Genomic DNA, 23,314 nt, shown 5'->3' on the forward strand with positions numbered 1-23,314 from the left:
ATTTCATTAGACTGATGAGGACGATGCTTGGTACAATAAACTGAAACAAATTTTATGCCAAAATCCAATATGAAAAGTAGTAGACTTCTCAAAGGAATTTGTATTACAGATCAATGTCTCCCTTAGAAGGTTAGGAGCAGTATTATTGCAAATACATGTGGATTTGAACACCACATCCTATTCACTAGTCGTAAACTCTTCCCCGAGAGAAGAAATATTCTGTTTTTGAAAAGGAAGCCCCTGCCATCAAATGGGTAATTGAATTATCCATCTTAGATATTACCTTCTGGGGAGAGTTTTCACACTCATCACTGACTACTCACCTTTGGTAGGGATAGGTCAAAGAAAGGACTCTAACCCTCAAGTCATGGAACACCAAAAAGGTAAAGAACAGGGGTGCAAGGATATCCTTTTTCGTTTTCCTAGTAGAACGGATGTGGCTACATCGCATAGGGGATGAGTATGTGAGATTTAAGAGGCTAACCCTTAGATTTCTCATTGGACATGTCCTGCTAATCAGGTCAGGCAATGCGAACCACTTGACTTTAATCATCTGATACTCATTAGCAGGGATAAAAGGTGGAATATAGAGACACACTCTGAGCAAGATGGAACACAAGAAGGAGCAAATCTTGTGGGGCGAAGGCAAACCCACTGGGACACAACAACCAATCGAGGGATGAGAGAAAATGGTAGGGAAAACCAGTAGATCCCTGCAGGAGGTTGTTGCCTCTGAAGAGCTTTGAAAGATACCCTGGGAAGGCCAAATGTCAGAGAAGAAGACTGCATTGTGTTTCAAGGATGTCAGCGACCTTCCCGGGTGAACGCAGACAAGAAAGGAATGCACACATCCAGTGAGTTAGTGAACGACACGAAAGGCCGGTGTGTGTAAAGGAGAGAATGGGCCTCATTCCGAGTTAAGAGGTAACCATGGAGTAAATAGCTCCATGGTTACCTCCCATCTCGCCGGAAATCCGGCATGGTTTATGGAGTAATTACCGGTCCCATTCCAAGGTTGGAGGGACCGGTAATTCCCCATTCACCTTTTCCCTTCCCCATTCCCATTTCTGCCCCATAGGGCTCAATGGGAATTGGGAAGGAGGTAATTACGGCACCGTAAATTACGGTACCGTAATTACCTCCGAGGTACCTTTGCGGGTCCCGTAATTTACTCCTGCTAAAAGCAGGAGGTAAAGAGGGACCCGCAACGGGAACTCGGAATACAGAGGTAAGGGATTACCGGCATCAGTGCCCTTACCGGCACCGGTAATCCCTTACCTCCAACCTCGGAATGACCCCCATTGACATTGCAACAGTATATCTCATGACTGAAGGCTGCGCAAGTGCTGATGAGACGTGATGGAAGGCAGACCTGTGGTGAACTTTAAATTACTGATAACTGTGAAACCAGTGATACAGAGTAGCCAAGTGGTCCAGCATCAGGAACTAGTTCACTCAAAAGTCTCCACAAAATATGTGATATCTTGTTATAAAGCAGCAAAGTGAATGAACTACTTTAAGAGAAAGATTTCCATGAACATTTGTGCTTATGGTACTAAACTACCAAGACCAAGAGACACTGGGGCAAATAACATAATAGTGTGAGCTGAAGAGAAAGTAAAAGTGGTCCTGTGGAGGTCTATAGTAAAAGCCTTGCACATTCGACAGTCTTCAACATCAGTGAAAGGTCTGAGCCTGACTGAGGGAGAGCAAAACTGTGATAAGTTAGGGGAAGGGAACCCTTAACAAATGTGAATAAAGCTCGGGGAAGGGAACCCCTGAATGTGCTGTGATTGCGAGGTCCAAGCCCGCATTAGGGAGATCTGCCTTGAATCTGATACTCTTTGGTTGAAAGGTCCAAGCCCGACCAAGGGAGACCTATGTGAACTTTTTGCTTTGAGAGGTACGAGCCCGGCCGAGGGACCTGCGTGAACTTTTTTCAACTGTGAAAGAACTTTTGAAAGCTGGAATATGCGAATTTAACATGGAAGGCCAAACATGCCTCGATCAACATTTTGAACTGCTTTTGTTTTGAAAACCTGAGTGTGTCATCCTCTTTACAGGGGCCGCCTGACTATGTGCTGTCCAATGTGGGAATAGGCCAGTTATTACAAGTAATACGTTATGTTTGGATACAAATGTTTAACTGGTTGATAATGTCATGACCTACCATGGACAAGTCCTAAAAGGAGGTGTGTTCTACATATAAGCTGAAGATGGTATTCAAGATAACGGCTAGCAATGGGAATGTAGGAATTGGAGAATGACGGGATTTCTTTTAAAAGCTTTTGTCCAATCACATGTGGGGGGGATTGTAATAAAGTATCTGGGAGTGTTTTAACTGTTACGAAAATAGATATAACATGTCAACTTATGTGGTTCTTTGAGACTTGGGCTAGTTTGGTTCCAAGACACCATCTAACTGACGATTCTACAATAAAGTTGCTGTACTTACAAAATGTGCACTCTTTCATCAGGTGGTGGGCCTGCTAGTGTTTTAGGGTGCGCCCCCACACAATGACATCAAGGCTATGATAGGAAGCAGAGTAGGGAATGCAGTCAGGAGAGAAGAAAAGAAGAGGGGGAGAGGTGGAGATAGTCTGTTTTGCTTGGAAGTAGAGAACTTCTGTCTTAGTGGAGTTGAGCATGAGCGAGTGAGACACCATCCATTATTTGATGGCAGAGAGACAGTTTAAAATGTTTGACAACTCGATGGATAAGGAGGGAAAGGGGAAGAAGATCTGAGTGTCATCGGTGAAGAGCTAAAAGGAGAAGCTACAAGAGGAGATCAGGGCACCAAGAGCTGAAGTATAGAGAGTGATGAGAAGTGGACCAAAGACAGATTTTTGGGAAACTCCAACAGTTAGGGTGGTGTTTGCGGAGGTAAAGCTGTTCCAGGATAACTGAAAGTGTCTAGGGGAAAGGTGTGAAGCAAACCAAGTAAGGGCCTTATCACTGATAGCCAAGGAGAGATAATGTTGAGAGAAGGTCAGAATGGTTGACAGTATCAGAGGCAGCAGAGAGATCGAGAAGAATAAGAATAGATGAACGGTTCTCATGACATGCGGAAGAGATGAAGTTGCTGACAATAGGGAGAGCTGTCTCAGTAGAATGCATAGGTCGGAATATAAAGAGAATAGTAACCCAAAAACTGCGATAAAAATTAATCCAAGAAATCAAATGATCACTGCTCCATTTTGCAAGGGAAACAAGTTTTATTACATGTAATACGGTCTAAAATGATCCTGTGGAACCAAACTGCCACAGATCTCAGCATGCTCAGAGAAATTCCAGGTTATATAGCAGAAAACTGCAAATCTGCATACATAGGTTATAATATTATGCCATCACCCTCATTGGCTACCACCCATAGAACATGCTAAAATCCCCTATATTCCCTGGACTGATTGGCCACACCTTATCTAAACCCGTTCCCCCATCACATGGCCCACTACATCGCCACTATTGAATCCAGGTACGGGATTGGCTCACAAGTATATTGACACACATCCAGACATGTTCAAAATAAACTTGTGAGGCCAACTCTGCTTTGATAAGATAATGGGCCTTCTCTTTATACCAGACGTCACATCACACAAAGGCTGCACCCCCAACCTTGTACTAAATGTATTGGCATCACCTCTGATCCTCCTATCCCAAAGAACAGAACATTTCAGGCATGGATCCCCCTTATCTCCTTCTAAGCCCATGTGCCCAGTGATTACGTGACCTGGGCACCACTCTTGAGTCTGAATTCCAGTGATTTATTTGCTTTGGTTATGCATTCAAATGGGATGACAGCTCCTGGATGAGGGCAGTAGTGTTCTAAATTTTGTTTGGCCTATTGGCATCACATAACCTCATGCCCTATTCTTTACCGTTAAAATGGCACATTCCTCCCTCCCCTCCCGAGAGCTAACATTCCATTCCCACCATGTTCGGCCCTTGCAGCTGGATACAATTAACGTTTATCCGAGCCACAGTTACACATATGGCGGCACATCTGCTGTAATAACATGCTGACCATGCTCCTACCACAGTACCTTTCTAACTCCATCTTCCACCTACTTCAGCTCTTTCCTTGCCCCCCACTCAAGAACGTAACTTGGTATACAATTACTAAACACTGGGCCTATGACACTGCCCTATCTATAACCTCTGCAACTGCAACCTTCATATATGTGTTGCTCCTCTGTGTTGCTATATGTGGGTATTTAATAGGTGTCCAAACAAACAAATTACAAGTGATACGTGTGCCTTCTGCCATGCAAATCTCAGTGTGGTACGTGCTAAAAGATTTATCTCAGCCTAAACCATTTTGCCTGGCTGAGACACAGTAAGTGTATCCCAACAGAAGCCTGTTTGAAGAGGGTCCTGGAGGTTATGAATATCAAGGACCTGAGTGAGTCAATGTAATACTGCTCGCTGTGTGACTTTGGAATAGTGTGGGAGAAGAGAGACTGAATACAAGTTGGCAGGACATTTAGGATTCGGACCAGGTTTCTTAATGGGAGGGATGACAGTAAATGACTTACAGGATGAGGAAAAAGTAGCTTTAACAAGAAAGAAGTTAAAGAGGGAAGCAAGATGTGGAGCAACACTGAGAGCTATATGCTTCCCAATGTGCAGGTACAATGGGTCAATGAGGGCACAGGAAGGGTTAGCCATGAAGAGTAGGGCAATAATCTAATCAGAGTTCATGGGTGCAAAGGAGGAGAGGAGGGTGCAGGTAGTGGAGAAAAGTGTGCAGGAAGAGGGGATAGAAGGTAAGTAGCAAGGGTATTGGAAATGTTAAAAATTCTAGAAACACAGTAGAGAGCAAGATCATTTGCAGACAGAGTGGATGAGATGGACAGGGGTTTAAGAGGTGAGAGAATTGAGTTAAGGGATTTTTGGAGGCACCTGGGTTGGGAGGATTGAGACGAAAGGAAAGAGAGATATAAGTCATGTTTGGCAGAGTCAAGAGCTGAGGTGTAGTTTTGAAGAACAGTGAGGGAGGAGAGTTTGAGATCTGAGGAGTGTCTTGATCTTTCTTGTTGTAAATGTGTATTCGTATTAAAAATATTAATCAAAAACATCTTGACCATTGCCAAGTAAGAAGCTTTTTCTGCATTGTCTTTTTTTCTTTACTTTGCAGAGGAGAGGGGTAATCCAGGGCCGTGGAAGGGAGATTTTGTGAGTCGATGTGGAAGGAGGGTAGAGAGAGGAGAAGGAGGATAGAGAACAGAAGTTAGTGAAGGCTTTTTATGGAAAGGTGAGTCCAGGATAGGAGGAGAGAGAGTGGTGTCGGTCAGATAGGTAGTCAGGGAGTTTGGAAGAGGGAAACTTTAACTTAGTAACAGTAGTATTAGATGAGAGAGTCAGGGCAAAGCAGGAGTGGACATTGAGGCAAACCCAGTACCGTGATCGGAGAGAGAAGGAGCGGTGGAGATATTGGAGGAAGATAGTTGAGGGCGGAGGAGAAGAAGGTGGAGGGAGTTTCCATTTGACATGGTGGGCAGAGAGGGGACAGAAGAGAGTGAGTGGTTAAGGAGGAGAGATCTCAAATCTGTGGCTAGAGAAGCAGACAGACAGGGGAGGTTAAAGTCATCAATGACAATGAGGTGGTGACTGTGAGGGAGGGTCAATTAATTAGGAGAGGTGGTTGGAGAATTGACCTACCGGACTGGATGGAGAAGTGATGGTGCAGATTGTGTATTTGAAAGAGGAAGAATGAGCAAGATCCAGGCTTTGGTGAGGGTAATGAGGTAAACTGAAGGGGAAAGAGGATGGAAGAGGTCAGAGGTATAGGAGGTTTATTACAGCCAGGCTGCATATTCTAAAGAACAAAAGAAATAGAGTGAGATGTAGAAGCACAAAGACGTTTGAGTCTGAGAAATAGAGCGGTGCTGGATGTGTAGGCGAGAATAGGAAGGGTAATGGACGCTGGGGTTGGAGTTGGTTTTGTGAAAGGAGAGAGTCGTGGAGCAGGTAGAGGTTCAGAGCCGAGAAGAAGAGATTATAGGGATAGGAAGAGAATTGAGAGAAGAGGAGAGTGCAGAGAGAAGTAGAAAGGAAAGCAAGGGATAGCATGAGAAATATGCTTATTATTGAAAATTTCATTTCCATTTATTGGATTGATAAAGTGCCTTTCGCAAAAGGCACAGATTCGAATTATAACAAAACAATACAATAAATATTAGTAATGCAAATCAAAATCAAAATCAGAGAAGACTACTAAGAATGACACAGACATTTAGTTATTAGAAAGAAAAGAAAACAAAGGTTTAAGATTAGTCTGGAAAGTGCAAAGAGAAGAAAAAGAACCCATGAGGTTGAGATTTCCAGTGCTTAGAAGCAAAGAGGGCAAAAGAATGGAAATTAGACAAAGCACATGGAGGTTCAGGAACAGCAAGAAGGAACTGAATCTGAAAACAAAGATTACAGGAGGAGAATAAAGAGAGATAAGCAAATAAATATAGATAGGGGAGAGACCATGAACACACTTAAAGTTACTTAAAGACAATTAAGAGGCAGTGAAAAAGAAAACCAGACTCAAAGGGTAGCAGTGATATAGAAAGTAAAGAAAATGTGAGCGAGGAGAAAGAGAAAAAAGGAGACAGATAAAAGAATGATAGATAGAGGGAAGAGGGAGAAGATGAGATGGTGGGAGACCAGCACAGAGGGATGAGCAATAGTCAAGGCAAGAACAAATCAAACAAGAAATAAGAGGCTTAGTAGCACAGAGGAAAGATAAAGTTGAGCGCAATGAATGTTGAAAAGAGTAAAACAACAGGATCAGGAAATAGCAGAAATATGAAGAGAGAAAGAAAGAGAAGGCTCAACAATTACACCCAAGTTACATGCAGAGGCACAAAAGGGGAGACAAAAAGGAGGGAACAAGAGGAAAGAAGGAGAACGAGGAGGCAGAATCGTAGTAGCAGGAAAAAAAGGACCTCAGCATTTGAGGGACTAAGATGAAGGAAGTGGGATGACATCTACATCTCAGTGAAAAACGAGTGTGGCCAAACCTGGCCTAACCCCACATACGGAATAGTAATGGTGATGCTTGATTGCTGCTTGGACTGGTGTGCATAGGCTATGCCCAAACCTATTTCCAATATCTATTAGAATGCTTGTTACACCCTAGTCCATGTGCATGCGTAATATTGTATACTTCAAACACTTTTAATGACATCTATATAATGAAAGAATGGACAGATCAAGAGGTTATCTTTTTGATTTGATACCAATGTAATTTTACTGAACATTGGAGTACAAAATGATAATAATTCTGACATAACAGTCTTCAGATTGTAGAAATGCCTGTTAGTCTAATGATTTTCCATAAAATAATGATCAAAAAGGGACATAGAGCCAACTCGTGTTGCGACCGATTGCGTCGTTCTACCAGTCATCCGCTGAGATGTAGTAACAGATAAACAGACGACTCTGGTCCGTGTCATCATGTCACAACTTAATAGTGGGATTCCCATATTGCAGGATCTCCAGACCGTCATGGCGTGCCTGGTGTTTTCGCAACCACAACCCTTTCTATGCTCTCAACTAATTTATTTTACAAGAGTTTGTGAGTCCAGTGAGCTTGTTATCTCATATGACTCATAGTAAGAATGACCCTTGTATCCCTCCATCCCACCTTAAGAACATCACCCCTATATGAGCACTGGGCCTCATTACGGGTCTGGCGGTAACCGTGCCGGTGCTACCGCCAAGTTGCCACTGGACCCATAAAAAATTACAGCCGCCTGACATCCCGGTGCCACCCGTCTATTCCAAGTCCGGCGGTCAGGAAATCAGGTGCCAGCAATTTCGTTACTCTCCATTCCCATAGAGTCCAATACGACTCGATGGGAGCGGCACACGGAAGCATCGGCACGTTGTTAAAGGTGCCGCTGCTTCTGTGACAGCTTTGCCTGCAGTGAACGCTGTGCTTGGCAGGATCAGACCTGCCTGGCACAGCGGCTCTGGCAGGTAAACCAGTAGTTTGACAGTCCGGAAACAACGGTGCCGATAAACTTACCGGCACTGTTGTTTCCGGACAGGCAAACTTAGAATGAGACCCACTGTCAGTTTTATGAAAAGACTTTCAATGTGGTACCTCATTTACTGAGCAGTGCATTTCATGAGCTAAACAAAACAACATTTAACCAAATAAATGTCATTTCAATGTATCATCTCAGCAAGAAATGAGTTTGGACTCAATAAATGTGCTATTAAAAATGTAATTTAATATGTTTCATTAGGAAAAATAAACCACTTCTTAAGTTTACTACACAAGTCAAAATCATACCTACTTCCAATTAAATTCATTTCCCAGCATATTGTTCACAATTAATGAGCATATGAATTCACATCTCATTCTGAGCAGGTGCTGAAAATAAAAGCAAGTTTTCATACAAACACACGATCAGCTGCCCCTCTCACCAAGCCCTCAATTGCAGATCAAAACCTTTTGGAATGATCAAGACATAGTAAAACAAAACACCAGGATGATTGCCAGGCGCTGGTCTATCCTCTGTGGAGAATTGATCCTAAATCATGCATCTCTTACACAATGACTGATGTCACTTCAGCTGACGCAAGACCTGTCTGCAATTCAGCAAGATACACCAACGCGGAATGCGCTTTATCACATCCCAGAAGAGAAATATATGGGTGATTTTAGGTGTAACGCGTTATCATTGCACCACTCGTGTTTACTCTGTGCAGAGTGCAAGGACAAAGACGAGCTGACGTAGCCTTCCTTTGCAAGCCACTCTAAAGAGCCCTTTTTAGAAGGAATTACAATGAATTGTCACTGATTGGTGCACGCTGGGGTGGACTGGACTATAGAGAACTCTGGAGATTTCCCGGTAGGCCTCTGCACTCTGGGCCTCTTTTGTGTGAGAATCTATTTTATTTCCACTTTTTCTCATAGGAAAAGGGCTGGGCTTGTTGAAAATGTGTGATATGGACCCACTTTGAAAATTATTTCCAGGGCCTCTTTTGGTTCCCAGTCCACCCCTGTTCAGTGTGAAATCTCAATGAGGGACTTTTTCTCAAAAGGCCCAGGTTCTGTTGCAAGAGTGTGAAGTACTATTGCAGAGGATAGCGCTTTCAGTGTTTACCATTGTCTTTCATTAGAAACTCCCAAGCCTGGCTAATTGCTAGAGGAGGGGAATGCCGACAGGAATGGCACTTCATGCAATCTTTATCCCTCTTTTGTTAGAATGGATAACATTGGTAGGGAAGAGCGGGAGTGAGCCAAGGTTGAGGTAGTTTATGAGTGGCAGCATCAGGCTGAAGAGAAGAGAAGGAAAAAGAAGAAGGAAGAGATGATAGAAGTAAGGAAAGAAAAGAAGATGAATTAACAGAACAGAGATTCTGATGAGTAAAAATAGGTATAAAGCAGGGGAAGGAAGAGGCAGAGGAAGAGAGAGAGAGAAAGAAAGTAAATAATGAACCGAGAGATAAAGCGGTTGAACAGTTGTAGGACTAGGAGAAGGTAAGGATGAAAAAATAAGACCAAGACAAGATCCAGATTGATGAGGAGAGGAGAAAAAACGAGAATGCAAATGATATGAATCATCAAGAAATAATAGTGAAGAAGTTGAACTTGGGGCCCAGGTGGGTAGCGTGTCATGCAGTTGGATGGGGAACAGAATAACTCTGTACACCAATATTCAAACCACTCAGGATGATGGCAAAGTCCTTTATGGCTGTTTTATTATCAATTGTCTAAAACAGGGAGGTACAACAGACATCAGCAGACGTGTGAATGTGCTCTCGAATCATCATACAAAAACTTACATTTATATAACAAAAATGTGTCAAACGTGATGTCATACTATGTGGCAAATAACAAAAACTTAGGGGGAATTGTGATAGGACTAAGGGGAACATCTAAGCATACTTTCTATAAGGGATCGGGTTGCAATTGGGTCTCTACAGTTAGGCAAACATGCCCACCCCTACTGCAAGTCATCCTCAACAGTAATTAGAAACAAGGAACATCATTGGCTCTCAAACTATAAGGCCCTTTGTTATACAACCTCTACAATTGGTTGGCATGATCGTGCCATGTCTGGAACATTCGGTTCACCAGCAGCACGTAAGCTCATACCCCAGGTACCAGGGTGTGAACTCACCTTTACCTCCCCACCTAATTAGCCCAACATCTCTCCTCACCCATGCCTTCTGCCATGACGATTGTCTTTGAACTTGGCCTTGCAATGTATTCTCTTCTCTGGGAATAAAAGGGGAGTATGGGTACACGCCTATCATATTTCCAGAACCACGTTCCCAACTCTATTCCCTGTATATATATCCTGTGCTCACATGACAAGAGACCGCCATTCGGCCCATTTTGTAGCATTTAATTGTCTTGAATTAAAAGAACTTGGCACTCATGGTGTTCTTTCCTTGCACCTTAATAAGCGATGACCCAGTTTCTCGCGTTCTTGGCCTTTGAGAATAGATAACCAGTCTTGACTGCCTTCAGTCTTGTCATCAGGCCAGACAACCCTTCTCGCTCCTTCCAAGCTCCCAGCAAATCTTTTGCTGTGACACCGCTTTCCCATCCTTCTTTCTCTGTGCGTATGAGTTTACTAAACTATAACACCAATGTTCACCTTCTTATGTGTATAATGGCAGCTTCACCTGCAGTCTATTCACTACGTATAGCCAGCTTGTATGATTACTTAGTCTACTTGCATTACTGCAGCTGTACAAGTATTTCGTAATTTGCCTTTTCTTCAGTGCTAACCAGTCATGCAATCTTCTTTTCACACATAAAAGCTTACTCGATTCTTTAATCTGTCATCAGATTCTATAAGGTACATACATTCTCTTCTTCAGCCAGTCTTCTTGGTGCGTCACGCTCACTTCTTGTGACGTCACCAACTTCTCTTTCTCTTATTTTCATATTCCTTCAGGGAGCTCTTCCAAGAGATTGTCATCTTTCCAAGGATCCATCAGCTAAGGTTTTCTTAGTGGATACCTTTTCTTGAATACTCAACGCGGAATCGTCCCAACTTCTGGTGTCAGACATGCTGCAATGCTGCTAGCCTATAGATATCCGGGGGCAGGGCTTTCTGTACAGGCATTCGACTGCTCCTCTACAAAGTCTCTCAGAACGAAAAAAGGATGAAGAAAAACGGATGAAAAATGAGTGAAAAAGATGATCAATAAAGTCAACAGTGTGCCCAGGAGGGGAGTAAATAGTTAAAAGTGCCACAGGAAAAGGTTTAGAAAAAGAAGAAAAAAGATACTCAAATGAAGCAAACATCGGAAGTCCAAAAGGAGGGGGTAAAAGAGTCCAGGAAGAGTTTAAGAGTACGCCGGCACGGGCACCACGCCTGGACGGACGGACTAGGTGTATGAGAAAAGCGAGCAGAAGAAGCTTGAAAAATAGCAGTTACAGAATAGTTGTCAGAAGTGATCCAAGTCTCATGTAAGTTCAAATGAAAGAAGGGATGAGATTTATTGCCAACAGAGTGAGCATTAAGAAGGCCAAAATAAAAAGCAGGTACAGCATCAAGCAAAATGGAACGGAGACATGAGTACGAGTAGATGGCAGGCGAGGACAGAATGCCGGGTAACCCTAGGTGGAATAGGGCTAGGCATGGAAAAAGAACTATTGAAGGTAATGCATCAGAGAGCGGCGCCTGGTCAGCACCAACTGGGGAAAACAATGCCCTTAGAAGGGTCGCCCCTTGGAATGGGATGCCCAGGGCTACAGATGCCCTCGGAGTGCTTCCTGAAATAGCGGTCATGTGATTACATGTGACCGCTCGGCTCGACAGGGGCCAGCAGGGACCCCCGCAGCAGCAGTGATGGTATTACCGGACAAACCAGTTCCAAGGTGCTATATGAAAACTAAAGACAGCCACATAAATAGCAGTTGCAGAGAATTTAAGACACATTCGAATTGCCGAATCAATGTGAGAGTCTCTTATAAAACCCTATGCCTTGCCCACAAGGATGCACCTGACAAAGGCCAGGAGAAGCAGCATGACCCATGTAAATCTACTTACCTGGAAGAGCCCTGGTATCTATCAGCAAATATCCCATCAGCACTTATAGATTTAATAAATCCAGCGCCGGAGGCAATACACGTACCATCAACTCGCCATGGCGCTAACCCCCCCGCCCCCCTATGCTTGAGACAGCACGCCAGTCATCAGACGTTCAAGAGGGGTGGACTAGTTCGGGTGAAGGGTAAATCCACCAGCCGTGTCCACTGAGTTTGGGGCCTGAACTCAAAGACACAGTCAGTGATTGTGCTATCAATGCTAATGTTCTTGAAAGACACCTGTGAATGACCCAGGATATATATAATGCACCCCTTCTCCTCCTCCCACTTCCTGGCGCTTCCATTTAAAGCCTCTAGCTCACAGTGCAAACTGCATGAAACTCAAAAATAAAATTAAAATAAAAAAGCTATGCTTCAAATTGATGTGTTCATTGTACCCACAATGCAAAAGCAACTACACACCCAAACACAGAGACACACAAATTGCGCTCACACCTCCCCCTCAAGCTCCGATTCATACAATAACACCAGGATATCCTCAGGATTGTAGTGTTGTGAGCAGAACAGTTCTGCAGGACTGAGTGTACTTTGAGTAGGAAATGAGCCGATATTCCCAGCAGAAGAGCAACACCTTCAATGCATAGTTGCCACCCGGCTTGCAACACTCACATTTGAAAAGTACCAGAACTTCTACATAGGACTGCAATACTTGAAAAGAAAAAGTAGCAGTACTTCTTTGCAAGAACGCAGGGATGTGATTGGGTTGGTGAAAAATAAACCTCTGTATGACGGCAGTCTATGAATAGAGACATGCCTGACCCCTGTGTGCAAGACTGCACTACTCTGATGTCCACATTATTAAATATATAATGCCTGCTGTGATGTTGAGGGTCCTGAACTGCACCTTGGCCAGAGGTTTCTGAATTTTTGCCATACGGCTGGTAAACTCAATTTTCTGTAAACAGGTATGTATTTATTTATTTATTTATTTATTGCACGTTTGTAAGGTGCTTATACTTCAAGCATTTGTGTTTCAAAGCGCCCACAGGGCAAAGGGAAGGGAACAAGGGAACAAAACATAACAATGGACAAAACAACAATGGTGAACAAAGGCAGAGGCAGACCTACTAGGCGTTGTGAACATTCAGAATGTGCAAGTGCAGAGCGGGAAATGGGATAGGGGAGAATGGGGTAAGTGCTCGTTAGGCAGAATTATATGCAGTACCCTTTGGGAACACCACGCACAATTAAGACTACAAGTGACAGTACAAATTCACCTTTGGTACAAGCGTGTACTACACAGTAAAGTGGTAGCAATGGCTGAACACCCATACTTATCTCAAGAGCAAGTGAGCAGTATCAGAAGTTACACAAAGGACAGCAATTACTATGGTTCAAACAAACACTGACTCAAGGTTTCTGAGTAAAAGAATATACATTTATTTACACATCATTTGTTTAACATTTCACTTAAGTAAAGCAAAAAAGGCTTAGGGCCAAAGTCAATAGGACAAAAGTCTTTTGCTCAAGATCACACGGGATAAGTCTGCTCAGCCATCCGCTACCACTTTACTGTGTAGTACAGGCTTGTACCAAAGGTGAATTTGTATTGTCAGTTGTAGTCTTAATTAAGTTACTCCCACTTTCAAGGAATTCACAGCAGAATCAAATTCGCAGTAGACCACCCAACAAAATGTTGCTCTACAATGTCTGTGATTTAAATTATCCTTAGCAAAAGGATGTCACTTCACCCTATTCTCCTACATATGCTGCCTACATGAATGCAACATGCTGTATGTGGGTTTCTTCTAGTGTCAGTGCCTCACCTGCACTTACCACTTCTGTATCCGATATTGGAAACTATTTTGGAGGAGGCATTGAAGACAACATGACTGTATGACACTAAGAGAGGGGGGAAGAGCAGTGACTGACAACAACCTGCTCCAAACTCCATGATGGTGCAAAGGTGCAGGAGCTGCAGGATGTTTTCTAGGCCAAGGAAATCGAGTCTGAAAGCATTTGCAATGCTGGATAGTGGGATTACAGTAACCACATAACACCCACACCTGCAGGGCTGTCATACCCACTGAGAACCATTACCTCAGATGACTAGCAGGTCATTGTTAGCAACATCAAGAACTCTGCAGGCAAGATGGGTGCCATTCTGTTCAAACAGTTTGTGAGGTTTGAACAGTATCAGCAATGTTTTAGAAAATGTCATTTCAGTGGGTCTGACAATAGTGCATCCCCGCCTCTGGATCTGAGGACCATGACATGTGCTTTGTCCGCAGCAAAACATTCTTTAGAAGGAAAAGGTAGAAAAGAACCCCCTCACAAGCATTCGACTGCACCAGCAACCCTTAAGTTTGGCAGGTCTCTGCCTTACCCACCTCGGTACTTGACAGACGTCACCAACTTTGAGTGCATCCCACTGGCAAAACACTATCCCCCTCTACTGAACATAGCACCGATTAAAACTATAGTAAAGTGGTTCCAAAATGTTGGTAATGTATGTGTGTGTTTACTGTGAAATTCATTCTGAGGCAATACATGTAAGACCTGTGAGTTGACATCAGATGTGTCATTCAAATGTACTAAACATCTAAAAATACAGCGTTGTGCAGTAGGCCAGAGTCCCCAATCACCCTCAATGCATGGAGTAAACTGTGTCCTAAGTCAAACAGTAGTAGGTCACAATTCCTGCATTTTAAGTGATTTCTGAGGCACACAGTAAATCATTTTACATGAAAATTCCAAACGTACCATGAATAGAAAACAAACACAAAATGTCACGTTGTGGGCTAGTCTCTTATTGCAGAGGGCACATTAATAGCTGTTAGTCACCCACTCATTGTTCTTCTCCAACCTGTGATTTGATATGTCAGTGCCCTGTTTTCAGAGTATGGCCATACCAAGTCCCATTAATACAACATTTGTAACAACCCTCATTCCCCATACCTACCCCTCATGCATTGGGTTGGTTAGTTTTATTCACACCCTCAACAAAAAAGTAGGAGCTGCATGCAGACAGCCCTCACGTCTTGGTTGTCACAGGGTGGCTGGGTTGACATACAGGTCACCACAACACTGCCAAGGCGGCAAAGGGGTTAGGTAGAGGTTGTTGGTAAGATAGGGGAGTTTAGGGTAACGTGAAAGCTGATTAGGGAGTGGTTGTAGATAGGTAGGAGTACTTATTGGGTAACACTAGTTGAAAATGCACTCATTGGAATAGTGGAATTAGTGATATGACGGCAAGAGACACACTCACATTTCTACACCACAGACAGGTCTCACACGTTTTAATATTGCCATGCACTGTTACTGAGCCAGCAGCGCGTCACTGCTCTCATGTACCACTTATGGCTTAGTTGTGCTGTTTCCTCTCATGGTGAGTTTGATTCACACCTCAGGGTTTCTGCAAAGAAATACACACAGTTATATCACATATTATCACACTCTGTTGTCTCCTAGGGGATGCATCAACATAAGTATTTAGCGAAGAGGTTTCATCCCCCTGATGTTACTCGTCCAATACCTAGGTGCAGGTGAGTCCTTTTTAGCCGATTAGTCTGGAGCTGCTTCTTTGCGAGACCTGTCCTACCTGCGTGGTGGGTGGAAATGCGCACTGTTGCTGCCTGGGATTCTAGGGTCTGCTAGAACCCGGTGAAGCATTCTCACAAGATAAGCTACTCCCATGCCAAAGCTCCATCACCACAGGGTCAGAGGCATAGGCAGGGCGTGGATTACCCAGAGTTCTTGTTGCAGGAAGGTAACCCAGTAGGACCTCTAGGCAATGTAGGTTTCCAGGGGTGATGGGTGCATGGGGCACATAAGATAGGGCAGACATCGGAACAAGACAGTCTGGGGGGAAGCCATTAAGTTGATCATTTCAAGTTTTCAGACAGCAACTGAATGTCAGACTACTAATCCTAGATTCCAGGAACCCATGGGCAGGTATTTACACAAGCTTAAAAAGTGGGGCAAGTTGCTGGTTCCACAACCCACCAGCAGCAGGCCCTGTTCCTCTGGGCACACCAATCGTCGAGTTCGATTCTACGCAAGAACTTTAGGTCGGAGAATCGAACTACCCCTGGCCTAGACCTTGCGCGAAGCCATGCAAGTACTTTATTTTACTTTATTATACTTCTCTTGGTTCTCTCTCAGATGGTTTCATAACATTAGTGATAATAAAATTCCTGTGGTCCAATACCAGATCTCTAATAGATCTGTCTTTGGGTATTGTCATATGAGATTTTCTTAATCGTATTCTCCGTAGGTTGGCCGGTTTTGGTCTAGGATTCATAGATCCATGGGTGCCATCCAGATGTGATGTAACAGGAGCATCAACAGAAGCGGGAGATGCAAAATTATGCTTCAGTGATCGCTCGATTCTTGCGGAGGTTGGAACCAGTGGTACTGCTATCAATGATGACCTTAACTCAAGGCTTGGACCAGCTGGTGAATCCCATGTAGTTTGTGAATAATTGTCTATTTTCTCAGGTGGCAAATCTGTTTCAGAGGGACAATTTGCTTCATCAGTGATCGGATGTACCACAGGTGGATCATGAGAGAATATTTGATTGCATTTGTCAGTAACGTGAGAGTGATGTCTCTTAACAAATGAATCTAGAGAAGCCAGCCATGCATCAAAGTCATAGAGAGAGTCACATCTATTTAACTCTTTGATGATTGTAGCCTTGGAATGCCTCCAAGACTCAGGAGTGATGTTTCTCTCAGAGACTGACAGAGACTATAAGGAAGGAGCTTGGTTAGACTTGGTACCCCCTTCCTCCTGAAGAGATGTTACAATAAAGGTCGGACTTAAAGATTCACAACTGCTTTCTGAATGGTTTGCAAGTTTAGTGGTCCCCAGGGCTATTGGTATTTTTACTTGTTGAGCCAGATCTGTACATATTCTAGGCATATCAGTGGCCTTATCCAGGGTTCCATTGATATCAAGGGGCGTCTCCATTCTCTTGGCGCGGATTCTCTTCCTCCTACGTGAACTTAAGGCCAGGATTTCGGAAAGACAATCCCCATTTGTGGATGGCAACACAGCCACGAGATTGGAGGTCATGGTATCATATTTTGGCAGAGTTGGAATGTGAGAAGCATTAATGAAAGAGTTTAACGGCTTTTGTAGCGTGGGAGTGCTGGGTGCAGACATTTTTGCAGGTTGAGAACGCACACAAAAAAAGAGTAGCCGAGTATAACGCTCCACTAAACCAGGCAAGACGTACCTGCAAGTTGTTTTTTTCCAGACAGAGCCTTAGCCCCCCCCCAAGAACAGTCTGCAATACTAGCCACAGTAAGAGCTTGATGTCAGGAAATGGGAGACTGCACGCCCCTTTGGCAGCAAAGCGCTGCGATTACAGCTGTCAACCATCGGAGCAGGAACTTTCAGCCGCCGTCATCAATGACGGAACAGCATGGAGCAACACAAATACCAATTAGAGGAGTGGACCCATCAAACAAGCATAAGCATGTGAAGCTGCACTGCAACTGATGGTACAAACGCTTCCAATTTAACCAAATTAAACTCTCTAGCAGCCCACCACAACTGTCCTGAGACAGATCCAGCTTAATTGGTGTGAAATGAACTCTTCAAGACTGAGGACATTTGGCAGCATCAGTGATGTGCTCCGGTGGGAGAACTGCGGCTGCAGTAGTCAAGTTCAACTTTACTTGTCACTGAGGAGCGGTGGACATTGTGCCTATGTTTAATGGAGCAATGCCATGAAACATCCTCTGCAAATGTCTATTCTTACCACACCTATTACTCATATTTGCCTTTTGTGACCCACAAAGCCATACCAGAAAATTTCAAATTAAAACACACCAACAGAGAAAACAAAGAAGAGGCGGAATCGCAATGGCGCACAAAGACCACATATGCGCCACACCACTCCCCTCAATTGACATAGAAGACTGTAAATCTCTCCTCATCAAGCTCAACGACCAAGCCAAAGTAGTGTTTCTTCTGATTTACAGACCACCCTCCTACAACCCAAACTTTGCAACAAAGCTCACTGACTGCATCGCCAACCTTTCCAACTATCATGATAACTTTATCGTCCTGGGAGATTTCAACATCTGATTCAAAAGAGAGAATAAAAACACAACAAACTTACTCAGCACCCTTATGGAAAGACAACAAATGTGTGTGGATACACCCACAACACTACACACGTTGCACTCATGCTAACTTTTAGCGATTTTAATGTTTTAATTTCTTAATGTTTTAAGTGAATTTCCTTTCCTTGTAAACTGGTGTTCTCACTGTTCAAAGATGGTGCCTGGACACTTAGGACTCTGAGGCTGGAGCTTGGAATCGCAGTCCTATTTTAATTTTCGACCTCCATGCACTGCCGGTAGGAAGTTTTTCTTCCCTACTGATTGGCAGCACAAGGGGATTGGCATTGGTAATAGAATGTCTGTATTTATGAGGCAGTTTCCCTGACAGCGTTGCTGGGAAGAACTCTCAGGTATACCAGAGGGACATTGGAAGTCTGCAGACTCCTACGCAGGATAAACAAAAGACTCACCCAATGGCAAGTTAAAACTGCAGTTCATTACAGACAAAACCAACAGGGGTCAGCACAGGAACAGGGGAAATCCATGCACGTCTCGCTCTTCCATGGCTGGAAGGCCATTTTTAATGCGATATTTCATCAGCATGATGTCACAATCTGGGCCCTTCGCCAGAAAACCTATCGCGCCACACAATTGGGTATTGAGTATCATACCACCTACAGGGGACTATATAGATGTTATTCTACTCGCTCTCGTATGTCAGGTGGCTTGCCTGATCCATCCCTAAATTAATATCTGTAACAATGTTGCAGTGTGGTGGGATTACCATTGGTTCTTGCCTGTTGCTACCAACCCGTAGGGTACTAAACTGTGATTGGCTAGAACGGACGTTTGCCAGGCCTGAGATCTCCAAAGATTCTCAGCTCTCTGTGTACATTTTCAAGGTAATAAGAATGACTATGTGTCTGCATTGTAACTTGTGTGTACCACCTTAGTCTATGAGAGTGCTCTCCTGCTCGGTGCAACACTTGTCTCACATTGCGGCATATTTATTGTGGTCTTCTGTCTGATAGCCTGAGGCCGGCTCCCTTACCCACCGATTTTTGCTGTCCATTGTCTGCTTCGGCCGGGTCACGTGTTCAGCCACTGTTAGGCAGAATTATATGCAGTACCCTTTGGGAACACTACACACAATTAAGACTACAAGTGACAGTACAATTTCACCTCTGGTACAAGCCTGTACTACACAGTTATAGTGGTAGCAGTGGCGGAGCAGCCAGACTTATCTCAAGAGTAAGTGAGCAGTACAGATAGTTACACAAAGGACAGCAATTACTATGATTCAGGCAAACACTGACTCAAGGTTTCTAAGTAAAAGAATATATATTTATTTACTCAACAGTTGTATAACATTTCACTATTCTAAGCAAGTCAAAAATCACAATCATAAATACACCACACCACTTTCCTTAAATTCCAGACAAGTTAAGCTCACAAAATGAATTGAGAGCAAAATGGTACTCCAGCAATTTAAAGGGGAGGGAAAGACAATGTTATTAGAAATTAGGCAAAACCAACAGGTAACTACTCAGGGCAATTGAACAAGAGACACTACAGTGAGGAGATCAGCTAGAAAAGGCATAAGGCCAAAGACAATGGGTCAAAAGTCTTTTGCTCAAGATCACACAGTTCAGGGTAGTTCGCTGTAAAGTTCGTGGCACAGATTCCGGACGAAGTTGGTTGGTAGAAAAGTTAGTTCAAAGAGAAGAGAAGGACAAGCCCTCAGATTGGAGAAAGTTTTTAAACACTTTCACCGCAGCTGACCGAAACGGACAACCGGATTTGCACAGTACCTTAAGACGGAGAGGGAGCTGTAGCTGAGGCGGACGTTCCTGGTGGTTCCTGCAGGCTCACAGTTCCTGAAGCGACTGTCGGACTGACACGAAGTAGGAAGACGGTGCGCTCCTTAAAACCCAAGCAGGGTCCGACCTTCCTGGCTATCCGGCCCACTGTAGCTCTGTACAGTGAATTCGACCAGAGGAGGGGTCCTGGCTTGCAGTTTGGGTGAACTGGTTGGTCCCACCAGCTCAAGGGAAGAAGTTTCCTGGAGGTTCTTCTCTGTCGTTGGATTCTGGCGTTCGGACCCGCAGCAGGGATCACCGGGTGGTTCAGTCGTGGTAGGGGTCCTCTTCTTCCAGTTCCTCGTTGGTTCTTTCGTTTCAGAGACGACTCTGCTCTTCCAGTCTGAGACCTGTTTTTTATGCAGTTTTCCCCCATTCATACAGCCTGGCTGTCAATCACACAGCAGGGTGGCTGGTCTGGTGAGGCCAGTCCCCTTTGCCAATCAGACAAGAGTGCGACTTGGGTTACCAAGGGAACCCATGGCAGGGTTCCTAAAACCCCTCCCTCACATCCTGCCTACCCAGAATCACAGGCACCTAAAGGAGGGCGATGAACAAAGGGACGCAACCTGGTTTGGCGCGCAGAGTAAAACACGAAAAAGACTTTGACAAAAATAAATGGCAAATAAACCCGGCCAGAGCCAAAATAAAATGTGTTTGGTCAAGCGGGTTTATGTTTGAGGCTAATATAATAGCCTAAAACATTACCACGTTTATATAAGATAATCGCGGTAGGAATGTCAGTAATGTAAAGGGAGCGAAACAATGCCCCAAGAGGCACAGACAAAAGGGGATAAGAATTAATCCTTTCCAATACTCCATGGAAGATAGGATGTACTGGGTTTGTGGTTTAAAGTGACTAAGGTAAAGTTAATGGCAACTTTACCCTTTTCTGGGGGACTGTAGTCAGCCCCAGAAAATGGAGTCATTGGGAAGTCTAAAAGACAACCCTGTGTCACTGCACTGAAGGTGCTGTGTAACACACATGAAAAATATGGTGCCCTGGTGTAGGTGAAGCTCCAGTTCCCAAGATCACACAAAAAGTAGAAACACACATAGCAAAACACATGCAAGAGTGGGAAAAAAGGCTCACTCTCTTACCAGGTGAAAATAATAAATCTTAGAAATCCAGCAAAGCTGCTGAGGGACTCAGTAGGTAAGGGAAATCAACCATTTCTGAGAATTCTCCCTAACAGCCACCATGAATTTGTGGTGTGCAGCTCTATGAGAATTTAATATTCATTTCTGGAGCTGGTCCCTTTGTCGTCTGTGGATAGGAATGTTATCTGTATCTGTTGGCCTTGGCTGTGGGTCCTGTATCACACGTCTTGCTCTTTGTCCAGGCTGAATCAGCTCAACTCGTCTCTTGTTCTGAGGCTTGAGGCCTGCTGTAATTTTCCTAAACTTTATAATGCGGTTTCTACAGTGTCCATAATATACTACATTTCCATAGGTTAGTCACACATGACTCTGTCAGTTCCCGTAGGTGCTCCTGCAGGTCCATAGGGTTAATTGCGTGTAAGCATCTACAAGCTGTGCTCAGGATTTCTTGTCACTTGCGGTTTCTGCCTGGCTGCGTTAGGCTAATGACCAAATAATAAAAGCAATGCCAGTATGTGTATATGTCTGTCCTTTAACAATAGAATTATACGGTCATGTTCTTCATGTATTCAAGTGTGTGTTTGTGTCCAAACGTGCGGATGGCACATGTGCTTCATGTCTAACTGCTATGTCGCAGTGTCTCTAACGATGTCAGCAACATGGCTTCTTGGTGCTTTATTGAAGACTGTCAATTGAAGTGTCTTTGGTTATGACCTGGGGCTTCTCATCCATTCTGGTGTAAATTCGTACCACACCTGGTCTTTAGGGCTGGTTGAGGGCATATGGCTGGCTGAGCGGGTATCTCTTGACATACTTGTCAATCATTGGACCACTGGGTATCGGTCTGAAATAAAATGGGTGATTGCAGTGTTTCCTGGCCTTCTTCTGGTTCATGAATTTTGTAGGAGGAGGAGGACGGGGTAGGCTTCCCCATCCCTCTTCAGCGCAGCAGTCGGGCGCAGCGGGAAAGAGTCAGTCGCGCTGAAGTTGCGCCTAAGTTAAGTGCATCTGGGCCCATCCGGGCTACAGATGGACAGTGCGGTAGAATTATTTTGTTTCTCACGCTCTAGGCTGCTTACTCTTGCTCCAGATTCCACACTGTGTCCACCCTGTTTTACTACTAGTTATCCAGTGAGTAACCTCTCCGTCGCATGTAAAAGCTCCACTCTAAGAGCATTATTACTTAACGATCGCTCTGTAGTAGGCCATGTTGACATGTGTATGAGCTTCTGAGCAATGAATATGCAGACTTTGCTTCCCTTACGGTAACTTGGCTTAGCGAAACGTCTTCCCTGTTATTTACAGAGTTCCTTCCTGGGGATTATAGAATTATCCATCAAGATAGCAAAACTTCTAATCCAGGGGAGGTATTGCTGTTATTTTTAAATCAGTATTGGATTTTTCCCGATTGCCGTTAGTCCATGATTTAGCTATTGAGGCTATCCTTGCACGGTTTCTGCTTCCTACTCTGCTGATCATCTTATTGTTTACTGTCCTCCAGGACTCCATACTAATTTCTTGCAGGCCTTTTTAGAACTTGTTGCTTTACTTCAGTATAGTATCTTATATTTGCAGGGCACTTGAGCATTAGATTTATTATTCTGCACCCCCCAACACTCCAGCAGTTTATTTTAGGCTTTACTCGAGTTTGGCCTTTCCCAGTTTGTTCATGAACACACCCATCAGCTAGGGCGTATCCTAGATCTGATTTTATCATCAGATTCAAGTCTTTCAGTTTTACCTGCTAAGCAGGTTCTCTGGTCTGACCGCTATATCATCCCCTTCCTTGTTACTGGGGCCACCTGTCTAGACATTTCACACCCCACGGCTATACCAGAAAGGAATTGGCGGTCTGTGAATCTGGCCCTTATGGTGTCCTTGGGTATGTCCAATTGTCCTACTGACGCGTCAATGGATTTCAATACTCTATCCCAAGCACTTTTGGTTGCGGCTAACCAGCTTGCTCCAATTAAACGCACTTGTGTGCATAAGCCATGGTTTTATGATGAATTTAGGTTGGCCAGTCTAGGGCTTCATCAAGCGGCAACGCAAATGAGGTGTGGCCTATGACTCTACCGAAAGTATGACATTTGTCGCCCTTTCTAAGAGTTACCACTCAGCCATTCGTCTGGCTAAAGAATTTCTTTGCTCAGAGGGTCACAACTCCTCTTAACTGTTCCAAGGAGCTTTTCGCTCTTGTGGAATATTTCTCTTCCTCTGCTCGGTTTTGACCGACAGTAGCTCCTTCACAGTCATGCTGTGACGC

Source organism: Ambystoma mexicanum, chromosome 3p (assembly GCF_040938575.1).
Source record: "Ambystoma mexicanum isolate Mex_15411 chromosome 3p, UKY_AmexF1_1, whole genome shotgun sequence".
Lineage (NCBI taxonomy): Eukaryota > Metazoa > Chordata > Amphibia > Caudata > Ambystomatidae > Ambystoma > Ambystoma mexicanum.